The sequence below is a fragment of the Phoca vitulina genome, unplaced genomic scaffold (genome assembly GCF_004348235.1).
Source record: "Phoca vitulina isolate PV1807 unplaced genomic scaffold, GSC_HSeal_1.0 scaffold23, whole genome shotgun sequence".
In the NCBI taxonomy this organism is placed as follows: domain Eukaryota; kingdom Metazoa; phylum Chordata; class Mammalia; order Carnivora; family Phocidae; genus Phoca; species Phoca vitulina.
The window spans coordinates 15,615,687-15,621,726 of NW_022589726.1; the positions used below are offsets into that span (position 1 = coordinate 15,615,687).

The window sequence follows — 6,040 nt, forward strand, 5'->3', positions numbered from 1 at the left end:
TTGGGGGGGAGGGGCAGAGGGAGAAGGAGAATCCCAAGCAGACTCTGTGCTGAGCGTGGAGCCTGATGTGGGGCTCCATCTCAGGACCCTGAGATCATGACCTGAGCCGAAATCAATATTCCGATGCTTAACTGACTGAGCCACCCAGGCGCCCCATTTATACTCTTAATCTAAATTCCTGGAACAACCTTTTTTGTAACGGCGATCTCTTGAAGAGAGTGGGCCAGTTGTCCTGGAGAGTAGTCTTTTGGATTTGATTGATTGCTTCTTCACAGTGCCCCTTAACTTCCTTTACCCCTATTTTTACTAAACAATTAGATCTAGAGCCTGAGAGATTCAAGTTAAGCAGTTCTGGGGATAGAAGACATCACAGGAGAGATGTTCTTTATGTTGTGTAACATCAGGAGATAGGTCCAGTTGTCCCACCATTAGCCTGGTTTCTTCATTTACCCTTGGGATTGTTGAGAGGGTTTTTAAAAGCTGGCTGCGTGTCCTGGGAGAAGGGGACAGCCAGCAGTGCAGCTCAGCTCGGTTGCTGCCACACTAGAACGGGGGCCCCACATTGCCAAATCTTACTTTCCAAGAACCATTGGCCATCCTAGTGCTTATGCCAAGTATCACAAATTTTAAGTGTTGGCTCAATTAAAAAAAAAAACACTTGTGGCCCCCCAAAAAATCTAGGGTCCATCAGTTTGCAACCTCTGCTTTGGGTTTAGATCATAGCATGAATAAAAACAAGTGGAGGTGAAGGATATGTTGAAGAAAGAAGAGACTAGTGTCATCTGGAGCACTGAGTTTGTTGGAGGAAATAATGAAAGATTAGACTAGAAAATTATTTTGGGGCCAATTCTGGGAGGCTTTGACTACATGGCAGGGTATTTTGACTTTAATTTTACAGGTAAGTTTTTGACAAGAGTAACTTCCAGCTCATGAGTCTGGTGGCAATATTAAATAAGCTTTGCTGTAATTCATGCAAGAGGTTTAGAGCTTGAAAGAGTAGGAAAGAACAAGAGACATCAGGGAAGAAAACTGACCGGCCTTAGTAACTGACTAGATTCACTCAGCCAACATTTATAGCTTACATGTCCTGTGTCACGTGTGGTGTTAGGCATTTAAGATACACAAATACTTGAGAAACAAGTCCTTAAAGGAATTTGTAGTTTAGTAGGTGACATGCACTTAAGTAAGGAATGGGAAATACAGAACAATACATTGCTAATAAAGATTCAGTACAATGGGACAATGAGGAGGAAAGGGGTCAGTTACCTACTACCAATGGTGAGATGCTTCTCAGAAGAATCACTGAACTGAGTTCTGAACAGGTTCAGATACTGGCAGTGAGGAAAGGGGGTTGAGCATTTACTGTTGAGTCAGGCATTATTGTAAGTATCAAACATTTCGACTTCCCAACAACTTTATTAAAAGGCACTATTGCCATCTCCATTTTCTATGTGGGGAAATAGACAACAAAATTAACATGGGTAATATCAGAACTGGGATTTGAACCCAAACAAGTCATTTCAGAGCCTGAGTTCCTAACCACTGCACCTAACAAGAGGCACATAACCAAAGAGGAATCACAGATAAAGACTAAGATTTCTTGTCCGTGAGAAAGATAGGGTCATTACTAACCTGAATAGGGAGGAGGAGAGGATGAGCAGGTTTCAGGGGTGAAGTAATGAGCTCATGTGGGGAACTTTGGGGTTAAAATGCTTCCACATAAAGGTATTAACCAGTAAATAGAAACGTGGATATGGAGCTTAAGAGCAAGAAGTTAAGGTTAAAGATGTGGCTTTGGGAATTATCTGCCCAAAGGTGATCAAGAAATTCTAGGAATGAATGCAAACACTAAAAGGATAGGAGGAAGGCTAAGAATGGGACTTTGGGGAATTCCAGAAGTAATCTGGAACAAAATCTGAAAAATAGATGAATGATAAAGTTGGCGAATGCCTCAGCTTTTTTAAAAGTAATTTTGAAGGAATTTTTTTTTTTTTTTTGGTGTGATAGTAAGATTATGGTGTGTGTGTTTTGAGTACAGTTGACAAGTAATGAATCATTTAAATGTGGCTCATAAACTAGCCGTGAAGGAGTTCCCAGAAATGTTTTTGCGCAATGACCACATTCCTGAGATAAGTGTAGGTTGAGATAATTTCAGCTGAAGTCCTCTAATGATTACTGGATAAACTACAGAGATCCAGACCTCTTAACAATTTGGAACAAGTCAGCAACTTGGAAGGGGACAATAAGTTCTTGTGTGTCAGATGTCCCCACATTAGCTTTTTAGTCACATAAAAGCAATTTTGGTTAAGATCTAAGAATTTGTCGCTGAAAAGATCAGTATAGGGTGGCATTAGCTATTTGGTTATAAGGTGAAGGAGCTGCATGAGAGAAGGAATTAAGCTGTCATGTGGAGATACTCAGCCTGAATAGATTGGGGTATCTTGCTGGAAAGAATTAAGGATTTTTAAAAATGGGTGATTTAGGCAGAGTGTGTTGACCAGAGGAGGATGTGTGTGATCAGATGGGGCACTGAAGTCCCTGGGCAGGGGAATATGATGAAAGCAGTGTTGCAGAGCTGAGTATGGTGAAACTGGGGCACCTGGAAGGCCATTGTAACAAATAAGATGATGTGGTGGAAGAAGCAATGATTGATGAATGTCAGGCATGGGAGAAAGAAAAATGCCAGATTAATTCTTAAGGTTGGAAACAATGGAATTGCAAGAATGGTGTTAACAGAAATGGGAAAAGTCAAGAATGTCATTCTGGGAACAGAGAAGTTTTGTTTGCATTTTAGGTGATGTATAGATAGCTGGAGGTATAGGACCACAGTTTGGCTTGGGAGGAGGGAAAAGAATGAAGCTTTTGGCAGAATTCCACAGAAGGAGGGAGAAAACAAACGAGATGAAGAAACAATGTTCTAAGAGAAAAACGCAAGTACAATGTCTCTCAAGTCCAGTAAGAAATCAATGGTTCCAAACATAGCAAAGTTTTTACAACAGGGTATTAAGATAGTATGAAGCTGGAGGCAGAGAGTATACATTTTATTCAAAAAATAGAAGTACGGGCTGTGGGACTCTTGATCTTGGGGTTGTAAATTCAAGTCCCAAGTTGAGTGTAGAGATTACTTAATAAAATCTAAAGAAAAACACGGAAGTAGGGGTGCCTGGGTGGCTCAGTCGTTGAGCGTCTGACTTTGGCTCAGGTTATGATCCCAGAGTCCTGGGATGGAGCCCGAGTGGGGCTCCCTGCTCTGCAGGAGGCCTGCTTCTCCCTCTCCCACTCCCCCACTTGTGTTCCCTCTCTCACTGTGTCTCTCTCTGTCAAATAAAATCTTAAAAAAAAAAAAAAAAAAGGGAAGTAAAAAACAATGTGATCATTTGGAATTGTCAAGTGGGGGTGTAGTTTAGTTCTGATTTAACAGATTGATCCAGTGGGATAGAATTTGAACATGTTATGGAAGGATGTGAATGGAAGTTTCCTTGGGAGGTTGAAATGAGTGGGATCACAAGCCTAGGTGGAGAAGGTAGCTTTAGGGCAGATAAGCAAAGTCAAATACTGAACCAGAAACTAAGGAATGCCTGGGGGTACCTGATCTATAACCCAAGGAAATGTATAAGGACAGAGGATTTGTTGAGATGGAAGAGGAAAGGTGAAGGAATTGGGGAGTTCAGGTGGGCTGTGGGGATGGTAGAAATTCGAAATTATCTATTGTACATTAAGGTGTGAAGCCTTGGCCTCTCATCTATGACAGTTACAATGGAAGCATCTGAGAGCCAAAGGTAGGATCTCCGAGTACCGAACAACCTCTTGCTAGCTTTTCCGTCCAGGTCCTCCATTTTGTAAGCCACGGTGCCTTCTTCCCTTCGCAACAGTTGTTGGTTGCCCTCTGCTGGTCAATTTTGGTCTTGCCTCGCCAGACACTTAAATCTGAGAGCATGCGCAAAATGGCACTTGGCAGGAAGCTGAGTATTGAGCCTTGTTAGTCTGTTTCATTAAGTACATACTTGATCACATCTGTGTATAAAGCCCTAGTAAAGGAAATACATACAAAAACAAAATACGCAGTCCTAACTCTTAAGAAGCTAGTAAAGTGTGAGTGAAGATTAAAACATATACATAACTAGTGTAAAAAAAAATCCATTTACTCAACAAAGATTTTTTTTTTTTTTAATTGGGTGGCTTATAGTGTCAAGAGTTGATGTTCTACTGGGGAAGAAAGACTTCACAAAACATGATTAGGGTATGGTGGGTGGCAAGGGGTTAGAGATGACTTCCCAGGAGAACCGACATTGATGTGGAGGCTGAGTAGAAGGTGAGGATGGGAATAGCATGAACACAGACAAATACCATACCAGGAACTAAAAGAATGCCAGTGGTTGGAAAGTAGTGAATAGGAAAGAATGGTGAGTGAAAAGGGACCAGGTCATGAAACACAAAAAGCAGCCATGGGAGGGCTTAAGGTCTCCAGCTGCAACTGGATGCTTTAGTGCAGCTTCACATATATTAACTCATGTGGTCCTCACAGCCTACTTTCCTAATCACTCCAGCACATGGTCGGCCTAGCCTGCACTCACCCTGAGAAACGTGAACAGATTTAAGATCTATTTAGGAAGCAGAATAAATATAACTTTTATTTTAATTAGTTCTTGCAGAGGGGTGTCAAAGGAGATGCTTTGCATGCAACCGAGTTGATGGTGGTGGTAGAATGACGGGTTCCACCTGGAATAATCAAGAGCCTCAAAGAGGAAGGATAAAAGGATGTGCAGGATGGGAAGTTATAAATGATGGGGGTGCTGGGGTGGGAAGGAGACAGTCTTGAGGATGATCTCAGAAGAGCACGAGAAAGGGTACGAAGGCAGGAAACTGCAAAGTAGAATTGTGTAGAAAGCTCTGTGAATTAGTCTTGAACTCCCTGCCCTTTGGGAGATCCTTCTTGGAGAAGATGATGCTGTGCAAGAAATGAAATACAAAAAGAACATCCTCAACAAGTATCCTACATATTCCCCATGATCAGAAATTGGGGGATAGGAAGAACCAGATAAGGTGAGTACAGGGGGGTTAGAGGTTAAAGAATTAATTCCCTAGCTTGGTTAATACACGGAGAATTTAGAACAGTACTTGGCACATAATGAGCATTCAGTAAAAAGTATTATCTCCCCACACTCAAGCTCCAGCTAGATCTGTAGTGTTTACGTTTCAACAGGCGACTTCCTCCTAGCCCAGTGATAGCCGAGATGCGCCTCCTCAAAGAAATCCAAATGAGAGAAATGCCTTTTCCTGGGTCTCAATTATAATCACACTTCCGGTCATGAAATCCAGAGGTGCCCTCTTTTCCTGGAAACTCTAATTTTGACTATTATGGCACAAAAGGCATTCAAATTTCCAAAAAACCTAACCCTTCTTCAAATCCTTTGTCATTCATTCCCTTCCCCAAGAATGAAACGTGTGCCAAAGCTCTAAGAAACCTGAAGTTACAGAATTCGGAAAAGTGCCTTGTGTCCTAGCAGCCAATATAGTTGTGCACGATTAAGCTTCCCATGATCACCTCCATCCCTCCCAATCCAGAGGTGAGACCTCTCGGCTTCTATTTCTGAGAAAGAAAGGGAAGTGCACGAAAGACACGTGCGCGGGGGGTCCCCTTTACGTATCCTGAAGGAGGGGGAAAAAAGTAGCCGTCACGAACAGGATTCGAACCTGTGCGGGGAAACCCCATTGGATTTCGAGTCCAACGCCTTAACCACTCGGCCACCGTGACTTCCAAAAGCAAATTTCGCCGCGCGCTTACAGAAGGGGTCCGCGTTGCGACCACAGAGGGAGTGTAGCAATGGGAAGCCGGCCCCGACCCCATACACACACACCCTGTGACCCCCGCCCTCCGCCCCTTACCTCGCCTCTACGCCACTCAAAGGAACAGGCGGGTGGGCCGGGTGACCCAGGGAGGGAGCGGGGAGTGTCCTCCCGCCCAGACACGATCGGGGTCTCAAAGAGCGCAAAGCTATTTAGAAGGCGATGGCGGGGCCTGCAGAGGAATCAGTTGGAG

The 6,040-nt window shown here is 43.3% G+C and overlaps 1 non-coding gene across 1 annotated transcript; it reads right to left on the minus strand.

Annotated features, from left to right (window-relative positions):
• Nucleotides 1-5,673: 5,673 nt before the first annotated feature.
• Nucleotides 5,674-5,755, minus strand: TRNAS-CGA. The gene has a single exon. It is a non-coding gene; the product is annotated as a tRNA-Ser (tRNA).
• Between the last annotated feature and the right edge of the window lie 285 nt (nucleotides 5,756-6,040).